This window comes from Coenobita brevimanus, chromosome 34 (assembly GCF_032717465.1).
Source record: "Coenobita brevimanus isolate Jiangsu-jjx chromosome 34, ASM3271746v2, whole genome shotgun sequence".
Classification (NCBI taxonomy): domain Eukaryota; kingdom Metazoa; phylum Arthropoda; class Malacostraca; order Decapoda; family Coenobitidae; genus Coenobita; species Coenobita brevimanus.
In genome coordinates, this window is record NC_136987.1 from 25424588 (window position 1) to 25437742 (window position 13155).

A 13155-nucleotide genomic window follows, 5' to 3' on the forward strand; every position below is an offset into this window, starting at 1 on the left:
CCTATAGTCCATTCACTTTGCGGAAATTTCTCCTTTTGCAACATATCTCGCTGGTCAGTGGTGAATAAGACAATACTACGGTGTAAGAGTGGGAAATGATGTGAGTGATTGGTTTCCCGTGAGAGTGGGGCTGCGACAGGTATGTGTGATGTCGCCTTGGTTGTTTAATTAGTCCATCAGGTACAGGGGGTTGTCGGTACCAAAAAGATGGCAAAGGCTCATTGGTTTCATTTGAAAGGTATATTATTCAGGAACTCATTTTGCCCTGGTAGCAGTCTGGATTTCACAGCTTTCATATTTTTATCGCCTGTTGAACAGACCACCTATTGGCGAATAAATCCCGCCAAATGCGGTAAAGCCTGTATGCGGTACATTCATATCAGAACTGCATGTCATGATTCTACATGGTATGTCAAGTGCCTTTTACTTTGTTCATGTAATGCCATTATAGCACCAAGTTTGGTCAAATCAAAAGATTTTGTACTGTTTGAGCCGCCAGATAAATTTTGAAAACCGACTTATCGTCGTATCTTAGCAACCGTATGTGATAATAACATAAATAAACTATCTTTCCATACATTTTAATATACACGGAATCAAATGCAGCCACTATTGATCTTTCCCTAATATTTGATTCAGTTGTACTTGTAGCTGATGATACAGATGTGTTTTTGTTGGCACTTGCATTCTGTGACGACATAGATACACACCTGTATCTTAAGTGTGGAACTTTGGCAAGGGTATCTTACATAGATGTACAGAAAGTGTACACTACACTAGGACCATTGGTATGCAAAGCTTTACTTGGGATGCATGCATACACTGGATGTGACAGCGTGAGCTCCCTTGCAGGCCGAGGAAAGATAGCTTCTCTGAAGCTGCTAAAGCAGGACGCAGAGCTCCAGTCCACATTCGCAGATCTTGGAACTGTGTGGGATGTCTCAGACTCACTTCGTAACAACCTGGAGGCATTTACATGTCAAATGTATGCAACCAAAACGAGCGTCCGAAAAGTAAATGAACTGCGGTATCATTTTTCAGCAGTAAGAAAGGCTGTGTTGAACCGCACCAGCTTCCACCATGTGCAGACGCCCTTCATAAACATGCATGTAGGGCCAACTACCAGGCCGGTGTTTGGCGAAGAAGTCTAGAAGCTTATCCAGAAGTACCATCACCTAGAGGTCGAGGTTGGAAAGTTGAAGCAAAAGATGGGAAAGAGGAATTGAAAATTGACTGGCTGGATGGCGCTCCTGCACCCGATTCTGTATTGGAACTCCTGGCCTGCAACTGTTCAAGGTCATGTCGCCTCCCACAGTGTACATGCATGGTTAATAACATGAAGTGCTCTGAACTATGTAAGTTGAGAAACTGTGACAACCAGCCACAGGATGATGAAGACGATGACCCACAAGTGATGGACGATGATGCTGAAATGGAAGAACTTGACTTTGAATTACTCTGAAAGTATTGCAAATGACAAGAATTACTGAGAACATTATGTAGTCTGTTTGTACATTTTAATACAGTGTCTAGTGCAATGAAACAATATTCAATTAAAGATGGTGTTTAGTTCTAGTTCATTCATTTAACCTCCTAAATTGTAACAATCAAGATATCAACTCAGCTTATCATGAGATCTGACTAGAATAGTCAGTATATATGTGTCACCATGGTCACCTATACTATACAGTCATAATTATATGCTGAATAATAATTGCTACATGTGATCCCTCTGTCTGAATATGGATGTATTGAATATGAAAACAGTAATTTTAAATATCAATAACTTATCTGATTGCAAAGATATAGCAATGTGTAGATTATTGGCATTATAAAATGTTGGCTCAAAAAGTACAACATGTTTTGATTTGACCAAACTTTTTACTACAGTAGCATTAAATGGCCATAATTAAAACTTAAAAAAGTAAAAGGCACTTGACATACCATGTAGAATCATGACATTACTGTTCTGATATGAATGTACCGCATACAGGCTTTACCGCATTTGGCGGGATTTATTCGCCAATAGGTGGTCTGTTCAATAGGCGATAAAAATATGAAAGCTGTGAAATCCAGACTGCTACCAGGGCAAAATGAGTTCCTGAATAATATACCTTTCAAATGAAACCAATGAGCCTTTGCCATCTTTTTGGTACCGGTTGGCTAAAAATGGGGGGTTCACCTGACGGACTAAATATTTACATGGATGGTGTTGTAGGGGAGGTGAATGCAAGAGTTTTAGGTGGAGGTCTGAGTCTGGTGAATGTTGATGGTGGAGATTGGAATCTGAAGCAGCTGCTGTTTGCAGATGATACTGCACTGGTGAATGATTCAGAGGAGAGATTGAGACAGTTGGTAGAGGAGTTTGGAAGGGTGTGTGAAAGGAGGAAATTGAAAGTAAATGAGAATAAGAGTAAAGTGATGAAGTGTACGAGGTTGATAGATGGTAGGGGGATGAATATAGTTTTGAATGGTGAGTTGCTTGAGGAGGTAGATTGTTTTAAATATCTATGGTCACATGTTGCTGTGGATGGAAGAATAGATGCAGAAGTGAAGTTTAGAATAAATGAAGTAGGAAAGGTGCTGGGAGGAATGAAAAAAAATGTTTAAATGTCATTCGCTTAGAATGGATGTAAAGAGAAGGCTGTATGAGGGTGTTGTGGTACCGACTGCGTTATATGGGGCTGAAACATGGAATATGGGTGTAGCAGAGAGGAAAAGTTTGAATGTAATGGAGATGAGGTGTCTGAGGAGTATGTGTGGAGTGACGCGTATGGATCGGGTGCGAAATGATGAAGTGCGAAGGAGAACTGGAGTTGTTCGAGAGATGACTGGTAGAGTTGAGCAGAGGGTGTTGCGATGGTTTGGGCATATGGAGAGAATGGATAATGATCGATTGGTGAAAAAGGTAACGAGATCCGATGTGAGAGGTGTAAGGCTGAGAGGAAGACCACGAATAGGATGGATGGACAGTGTGAAGAGAGCGCTGGATGCGAGAGGGATGTCTGTTGAGCAAGGAAGAGTGGCTGTGCGTGAGAGAAATAAATGGAGAGAAATTGTGAATGAATAAGTGATGACGCAGCCCTGAGGGGATATTCTCCCGCATTTGGTCTGATCAGCTAGTCAGGTCAGGTGCGGGTAAGGGGATGGGTCTGTTATGATGTGGCAGGGGTAAACCAGTTCTGCTGTCGGGCCCTGCTGCGGATGTCACTGATTGCATTGCGCAGTTGACCCTTTTGCGGTGTGGTGCGGTGAGGATCTGTCCGTTCTCCCCTTTGGGGCTAAGATGCGAATGAATGTGTTTGAATGGATGCGTAAATGGGGAGTGTGTCGTCCTGTCTCGGCTACCTCCCTTTCCTTGGGGGAAGCAGCCTAGGTATATAGATAGATAGACGGCTCTCTATCCTTTCCATTACGCACCTTCCTGATAAGGAACATACGATTTTAATATCTTCCTACGACTTTGCATTCAAAATGGGGATAATACAATTATACACCTACTTCAAGTGAACATAGAAGAGTGGAACAAAAATCTCCCGATTGCTGAAGATACATGACAATTTTAAATTTCCCCCACAGGTGTTGAGGGAGCTGATGAAGGCTGTTAAAGTGGCCAGAGATGACAATAATACCTTTGTAATTGTCACCACTGCTACAGGCGATTACTACTGGAGGGGAGGAGCAAAGACTGTCATCACCTTCACTAAGCAACCAGAGATGCTGATTTCTGAAGCTGTTCCTCTGTGAGTACACCATTTATTTATCCTTAGCATGTTTATTGTCATTTATTTATTTATCTTATTTCATGGAGCTGTTGCCTCTACTAGCATTAGGAGACATCTTCCTCTGTGCTAATGGATCTTTGTATGCGACTTGACTTGGGAATGTAATGCTGTATGGCAGCTGTATGGTAGAGACCTGGGCAGTAAAGGAAGGGAATACTCGTAGGCTCAAACGCACAGAAATGACAATGATTAGATGGCTTTGTAGTGCGTCCTTGAATGCGAGGCCTGTGGGGGTGGGGGAGGTTAAGGATTGCGATTGAAGAGCTGAGATGAGGCATGATAGTGGAATGTATTGGTGCGGTGATTAGGAGGGGTAGACTGAGATGGTCTGGGCATGTTGAGAGGGTGCAAGTGAGAAGTGTGAACGTCGGGATCAGGGTTGCGAGTGGCAGACCACGAAAGGCCTGGAACGAGGTCATAGAGTGATCTCAGGGATATGGGAATAAACAGGGCGGCTGCCAGTGATCGAGCAGGGTGAAGAGTCGCCATTAGGTGATCGAATCCGACGCATGGAGCCTTCATAAATGATACGATACGATACGATAGGATAAGCTAGGACTCAAGGATGATGTTGCATATAGTCCTCATTTAACTTAAGCTTACTGATTCCCATTTCTGAAGCTTTTAATTTATTCAGTTGAGAACCTTTAGTTCTGCGATTTATGTTATTGCCATCTCCTGTTTTAATTATTTAGGAGACACTTCGAATTTCATTATACATCTCCATCCTCGTTTAACAGCCACAGATAATCCTTTGTATGAAAGTATCGCCTTTTTCAAATTACTTTTCCATTCAACTACATTCTTTTTAAACGTCTAATTTTGTAATCTATTTCTTTACTTAGTGATGTGGCCAAAGTGTTCATTATACTACTTATATTTTAATGCAGGCTTGATTCTGTATCATACACATCCTATCGCTGACATCCCATTATTTACATCCCATTATTTACATCCCATCATTTACATACCCGTCATTTTGCATCCTTATCATATTGCATCCCCATCATTTGCGTCCTCGTCATTTGCGTCCCCCCATCATTTGCGTCCCCTCATCATTTGAATCCTCCCATCATTTGCATCCTCCCATCATTTGCGTCCCCCCATCATTTGCGTCCCCATCATTTGCGTCCCCATCATTTGCATCCCCATCATTTGCAATCCACATCATTGGCATCCCCATCATTTACATCAAACCTATGATTTACGTCCCATCAATTAACCCTATCATTTACATACCATCAATTAACCCTATCATTTACATACCATCAATTAACCCTATCATTTACATACCATCAATCAACGCTATCATTTGCATGCAGTCAATTAACCCTATCATTTACACCCCATCAATTAACCCTACCATTTACATCCCATCAATGAAATCAAATCATGTACATCCTGTCAATTAACCCTATCATTTACATGCCATCAATTAACCCTATCATTTGCATGCAGTCAATTAACCCTATCATTTACACCCCATCAATTAACCCTACCATTTACATCCCATCAATGAAATCAAATCATGTACATCCTGTCAATTAACCCTATCATTTACATCCCATCAATTAACCCTATCATTATTTACAACCCTTCATTTCACATCCCATCATTTTCACCCTATCATTTACATTTTACAGAATTTGACCGTCTAACCTTAATAAACTTTGGTCCTTGGATACCTGCTCTTCAGGGTTACTCAGTCTTTTGCTGCTTTAATTAGGGATCTTTACGTAAGGTATTTATGTCTGCTCACGTCTGCTCCTTCGGTTTCATCACATATCTTCTCACAGTTAACCTTCATTGTCTACACATGTCTGTGTCACCTCTGCCATCCTCTTTGTACCAACTCTGCTACCTTCTTTGTACCACCTCTGCCACACTCTTTGTACCACCTGTGCCATCAATTTTGTACCACCTCTGCCATCCTCTTAGTACCACCTCTGCCATCCTCTTCGTACCACCTCTGCCATCCTCTTTGTACCGCGTCACTGATAAACTTTATTCCGAAGAATTCCCCCAGACCTGAACTAATCTCTCTCTCTCTCTCTCTCTCTCTCTCTCTCTCTCTCTCTCTCTCTCTGCATTAACTAACCTGCTCTATGCTTGCCTACAGGTTGGTAATGGAACTGATAAGCTTCCCTAAGCCTCTGGTGGCCCTAGTAAACGGCGAGTGTGTTGGCACCATGGCCACTATCTTGCCTGTATACGATGTTGTGTACGCCTTGGATAAGGTTAGTTTTATGTGTATCTTTATGCAACTATGTATCCTTTTATCTATCTATGAGTATGTATCCTCTTATATCTCTATGTATCACGTCCGCCTCCTATATATACTGTTAACTGTATGTCTTGCCTGTATCTCTTATATTTCATATCTCTGTATCCTAAACTTGTCTATGAATCTCCCATTTATTTCTACGTCTGTATCTTATCTGTATGTGTACCCTCTTCATCCTATCTCTTATTTGTGTATGCATCCTATGTGTATCTCCAACATACCCTGTTATCTCTGTATCCTATTTGTACCAATGCACCTCCTATATTTCTACGTATGTATCGTTTGTGTATCTATGTATCAAGTATATATGGCAGTGTTGGCACCCTGACCTCTCACCTACCCCTCTACTGTACCAACTGTTCTTCCGATAAGGTTATAGTTTTCATCTGTACTTGTATGTCTTATCTATATATCCTTCCTAGATTCCTATTCGTATCTGTGGCATACCTCGGGGCAGGTTTGTTATCTCTTTGTATCGCTGTATTTATCCTTATGTATCTGTATATTCTACGTATGTGTATCCTATGTATCTGTGTATCCTATGTATTTGTGTATCCTATGTATCTGTGTATCCTACGTATATGTGTATCCTATGTATCTGTGTATCCTATGTATTTGTGTATCCTATGTATCTGTGTATCCTACGTATATGTGTATCCTATGTATCTGTGTATCCTACGTATATGTGTATCCCATGTATCTGTGTATCCTACGTATGTGTATCCTATGTATCTGTGTATCCTATGTATCTGTGTATCCTATGTATCTGTGTATCCTATGTATCTGTGTATCCTATGTATCTGTGTATCCTACGTATGTGTATCCTATGTATCTGTGTATCCTATGTATCTGTGTATCCTATGTATCTGTGTATCCTATGTATCTGTGTATCCTACGTATGTGTATCCTATGTATCTGTGTATCCTATGTATCTGTGTATCCTATGTATCTGTGTATCCTAAGTATGTGTATCCTACGTATGTGTATCCTATGTATCTGTGTATCCTATGTATCTGTGTATCCTATGTATCTGTGTATCCTACATATGTGTATCCTATGTATCTGTGTATCCTATGTATCTGTGTATCCTACATATGTGTATCCTATGTATCTGTGTATCCTACGTATGTGTATCCTATGTATCACTATATCCTATGTATCTGTGTATCCTACAGTACGTATGTGTATCCGACGTATCTGTGTATCCTACGTATGTGTATGCTAGCTTTCTGTTTATGCTATCTGTCTTTATCCTATGCATGTATATGCTGTCTGTGTATCCTATATCTTATCTATGTATGGCTGGTGGCACGGAAGAGGAAATGTTGACATCCTGGCCGCTATCATACTAATATGATGCATCGTTGCGCCTCTTCCTTGGCGATTTATTTTGCTTATTGCATTCTAACAATCCTATGTGCTAATTATACCCGTAGTATTCTCATATAGACGCATTTTGCACTAGTAACATGCAAGAGGATACTGAAGTGTAATGTGCGGAATTAATCGCTGAGGCAAAGACGTCAAGGAATTTCCAAAGTCATATGCAGCGTGACCCTACATTCAAGTTAACTAAGCTTATCAACCTTCCCCGCGCCGGAGGGGCTCGGGGAGGGGGATTTTTGTCACTCGGTTTGTCTGTCTGTCTGTCAACAACTGTTCGCTAAAACTACTGGTGCGATTTTGACTAAAATTACTAGGATGGTTGTGTATGATCTTCTCATCACCTAATTAAATTTTTTGTCCGAACTGAGCCAAGGCCCAGACTGTAGAGCCAGAAAATGTACCAAAAAAAAAAAAAAAAGTTAACAAATCGTTTTTTCTCCACAACTCCATTGAAATTCTCCATATCGACATGAAACCAAAACCTAAAGGTGTGTCTTTCAAATCTCCATCCTATAATGTGCCTCATTACATCAGGGGGTCACCCCCCATTTAGCGATAGGGGGTCAGTGTCAGGTGGGTCGGTCCTAAAATTTCAAATGGGCATATAATTGTAAATTTTCACAAATTCTCTCCAAATCTGATATGTGACCTCTTTGACTAGATATCCTGTTGTGTTTATACGTCAGCACTACAAAGACTGCCAGGGACGGGTTTGCTGTATCTTGGCACCGCTTCTTGTTTATTGATTATTATTTTTGTTTAACACTAACTTAACTATCAAACTGTCGTGTATGCCCATGTTCTCCTGCCATCCACAGAGTAACTTCCTTCACGCTGACTTCACACAGCCAATATAATGTCCATGGAAGCTACACTTTCATTTCTCCTCCCTCTCCTTGATCCGTCCTCCGTCTTTGAAAAGCCCCTCCACGTCCTTCAATCGCCCCCCTCCCCCACTTTGAATAGCCCCCCCTCCTTGATCCACCTCTCCCTGGCCCTTGATCTGCACCCCCGTCCTTGGTCCACCTCCCACCCCCCCCTGTTCCTGATTTGCCCCCAGCCCCTTCCTAACTTAAACTTAACTATGACAACTCTGTCTCCTGCAGGCCAACTTTTATCGCTTCAGTACTTAATCTCTCTCTCTCTCTCTCTCTCTCTCTCTCTCTCTCTCTCTCTCTCTCTCTCTCTCTCTCTCTCTCTCTCTCTCTCTCACACACACACACACACACACACACACACACCAGGCCACCTTCCACACCACCTACATAACTGACGGTGTAACTCAAGCCGGGTGCTGTACATTTACGTTCCCTCATCCCATGGGCTACACCAAAGCAGCAACCACACTCATGCTGGAGGAAAAGGTAAGAAAACGATTCTCTCTGAATTTTTGGCTGTCTCCGTCTGTCTGTGTCTCTGTCTGTCTGTCTCTGTGTCTCTGTATGTCTGTCTGTGTGAGTGTCTGTCTGTCTGTATCTCTGTCTGTCTGTGACTCTGTCTGTGCCTGTCTGCCTGTCTTTATCTCGGTGGGTCTGTCTGTGTCTGTCTCTGTGGGTCTGTCTGTGTCTCTATCTCTCTGTCCATGTCCTTGTCTTTCTGTCTGTCTGTGTCTCTCTTTGTCTCTGTCTGTATCTCTGTGCGTCTCTGTCTGTGTCTTAATATGTCTTTGTATGTCTGTGTTTTTCTGTTTTAATAATTTTTCTGCAAGCGGCATGTGTTAGGAGTGTAATGCTGTATGGTAGTGAGACCTGGGCAGTAAAGGAATAGAATATTCTTAGGCTCAAACCTACACAAATGACAATGATTTGGTGGATGTGTGGTGCTTCCCTGAGTGCGAGGTCTTGGGCGGGATAAGTTTACGCACAATGGAAGAGTTGAGAGGTAGGATGGGACTGGAGAGTATTGGTGTTGTGGTATGGAGAGGTATATTGAGAAGGTTTGGGCAAGTGGAGAGGATGGGGGATGATAATTGGGTGCAGAAAGTAAAAAGCGTTAATGTTAGGGGTAGTGTTGATAGACGTAACCGAGGTGTTTATAAAGGCTTGTCAAATCCTCGATCTTGCACTTCTTCTCACAACATTCATCCAACCATCTCGATATCTTGTGAGTCCCCCAGCCTCACCGTCTTCCATATTTCTCTTCCTCACACACTCATCCACCGTATCCCTCCACTTTCTCCTTGACCTACCTTGCCTCCTTCCTCCTTCAAATTCACTCAGATGTACCTTTTTCACCCGTCTATTGTTATCCATTCTCTCCACATGACCATACCATTTCAGTACACTCTCTTCGATTCTGGTGTCTACAGACGTCCTCACTCCGCATCTTTCACGAATCACACTATTTCGTATCCTATCCACTCTCTGTACTCCACATACAGTACATTCCTTAACATTTCCATCTCCAATGCTCTCACTTTTGACTTTTAATTTTCATGCCAATCCATAGGCTCACATCCATATGTTAAGTTGGCACTAACACTCCTTCATGTAAGCCTCGTGCAGCTGAAATACTCAAGCCTCTGTTTCTTATCAAGGTCTTCATAACACCAGCTACTTTCCTTCCTTGTGTCACTCAACTTTCCACTTCTTTTGCACAATTTCTTCTCTTTCTCTATCACTGTACCCATGTACGTGAACTCTCTCATCAATTCCAGTCTCTCATCAATTCTAGTCTCTCTTCACTGTGCCATCACACTGGGGGTTGCCTTCTTTCACAGTAACCATTACTTTACTCTTTCTTACATTTACTTTCAAAGCACGACGCTTACAGATATCAGCAAAACTCTGCACTAGTGTACTAAGTTCTTGTCCGGTATTTGCAAGTAACACTGGATCATCAGCATAAAATAAAATTTGAGACATTCCGTCTGTCACCATTCATTAGCAACGCCATCGCTCTCTCAGGGATGGATCCAGGGGATGGATGCCCACCGGCCATGCATCATTGAATAAAGAGGTAATTTCAGCATTGAAATATCAGTACGTCGCGTCAAGTCTTTGGTTGAATCAGCGAATCAGACCCCCCCACCGCAAATTCCTGGATCCACCCCTACGCTCTCTCCATTACTCGTGTTTTTACTTCTCTCATCGCGCCATCCATATGTATATTGAACAACCATGGGAACATCACACAACCTTGTTGGACGCCGACACTGATTGTGAACCATTCACTTAGCTGCCCATTTGCCCTTACACATGCCTCACTGCCATCATAAAACCTCTTGACGACACCTAGCAGTTTACCATCGGCTCCGTGCAAGAGTAAAACCTTCCACAGTCCTTCTTTGTCTACTTTGTCGTATGCTTTTTCCAGATCTATAAATGCCAGAAACACCTTATAGTCCTTGCCACAAGCCTTGCCCACTATCTGGCTCACTGCAAATATTTGATCCACACATCCTCTGCCACTCCTAAAGCCACCCTGTTCATCACTCACTAGGACTTCTGATATCTCCCCTACTTTCTCTATACTAATTCTTCCATATACCATCCCTACAACACTCAGTAAACTTAAGCCACGATAATTCTTGCATTCATTTCTCTCACCTTTATTTTTATACAGGAATACAGTCACAGCCTTTTTCCACTCTGCTGGCACAGTTTCACTCATCCATGCCTTGTTATATATCTCCAATCATCACTTCATTCCGGTCTCTCTCTCTCTCTCTCTCTCTCTCTCTCTCTCTCTCTCTACTACACTAATCATCCCTGCATACACCTCATCGGCCTCAGCTGCTTTCCCATTTTTCAGCCATTTCACAGCCTTCTTCACCTGCGCAAGTGTCACATTTCCTGGCACCCCCCCCAAACTAATCATGTTTACAGTAGCTCTGATACCTCTCTTCTCTTTCATCAGGCTTTAAAAATATTCTTTCCCTCTGGTCCTTACTTCATCCCCATGGGTTGATAATCTAGCACTTACATCCTTCACACTTTTACATTTCTTTCCTGTCATTTCTACATTTCCTCACCTCTTTCTAGAATAACTTCCTATTTTCAGAGTAATTTGCATTCATTTTTCTTCCAAGATCATCAGTTACCTCCTTCTATTTCCTCTTCACTAGTCTCTTTACGTGCTTCTTGCTCTCAGTATATTCAGTTATTTCAATTGAATCCCTGTTCTGTAACCTCTCTAGCCACTTCCTCCTCCTTCCCTCCATTGCTGTGTTAAAAACAACAACTACAACAACAACAATTATAATAATAATAATAATAATAATAATAATAATAATAATAATAGTAATAATAATAATAGTAGTAGTAGTAATAATAATAATAATAATAATAATAACAGTAATTAAAATAATAAACTGAATCTTTCCTTAAACTATCCATTAACGTCAGGGTTCCAAGTTCCTAAATTATACAGCTGGGTGAACATGAAAAAAAAAAAAACGAAACAAATCAAAATAAACTACTAGACATACGTAAATAAATGAACTAGAGAGCACCCAGAGCGCATACCTCCCCCAATTCCATATCTGTATCCGTCCCAAATTTAATCAATTCTTTATTGGCCCATGTACCACCCTTCTACAAAATTTCATTTTTGGAAATATCATGTGGACAAACAAACAGACAAACATAGGTGAATACATAAGCTCCTCCAACTTCTTTGGCGGAGACAATAAAAGCCTTCCAAAATATCTAGCTAATATCAACACAGCAGCACAGTCTTACCTTCCCAGCGATCAAAGTCTGACAACACAGCAGCACAGTCTTACCTTCCCAGCGATCAAAGCCTGACAACACAGCAGCACAGTCTTACCTTGCCAGCGATCAAAGTCTGACAACACAGCAGCACAGTCTTACCTTCCCAGCGATCAAAGTCTGGCAACACAGCAGCACAGTCTTACCTTCCCAGCGATCAAAGCCTGACAACACAGCAGCACAGTCTTACCTTCCCAGCGATCAAAGCCTGACAACACAGCAGCACAGTCCTACCTTCCCAGGGATCAAAGTCTGACAACACAGCAGCACAATCCTACCTTCCCAGCGATCGAAGTCTGACAACACAGCAGCACAGTCTTACCTTCCCAGCGATCAAAGCCTGACAACACAGCAGCTCAATCTTACCTTCCCAGCGATCGAAGTCTGACAACACAGCAGCACAGTCGTACCTTCCTAGCAATCAAAGCCTGACAACACAGCAGCACAGTCTTACCTTCCCAGCTATCAAAGCCTGACTCCGATTCAGAGTTGCCTTGAATTCCACACTGGTTGTGACGTCATTATGCCACACGTTCTCGTTTAGTGGCCAGGATGACAGAGGATGTGTTGTTGGTACAACTAACATAAAATTTGGTATACTGTGATTACACGAAGAGAGGGTATTAATATTGATGTGAAACCTATTATGATTTAAGTGAAGGAACATTAAACGATTAAGTTACTTAATAATTCAGCAAATCCTGATTAATAACCAACCAAGAGACAAGTAAGTTTATCCACATCCATTTTTTTTTTTTTTTTAGCCTTACATGATTCACAACATTGTTTCTGTAGTTCATTACTATTACAAAGTAAGTGTGGTCTGCTAATAGTTGGCAAGTATCTTGTAAATAATGAGTTTTTCTGTAAGAAGCAACGATACCGCTGGGTGGGAGAAAGTAGACGCTGTTCCACGACGTATTCTTCCTTTGTTTTAAATGACAGTATTATAGACAAACACAACATATTTATTAGTTTAACTGTGAAG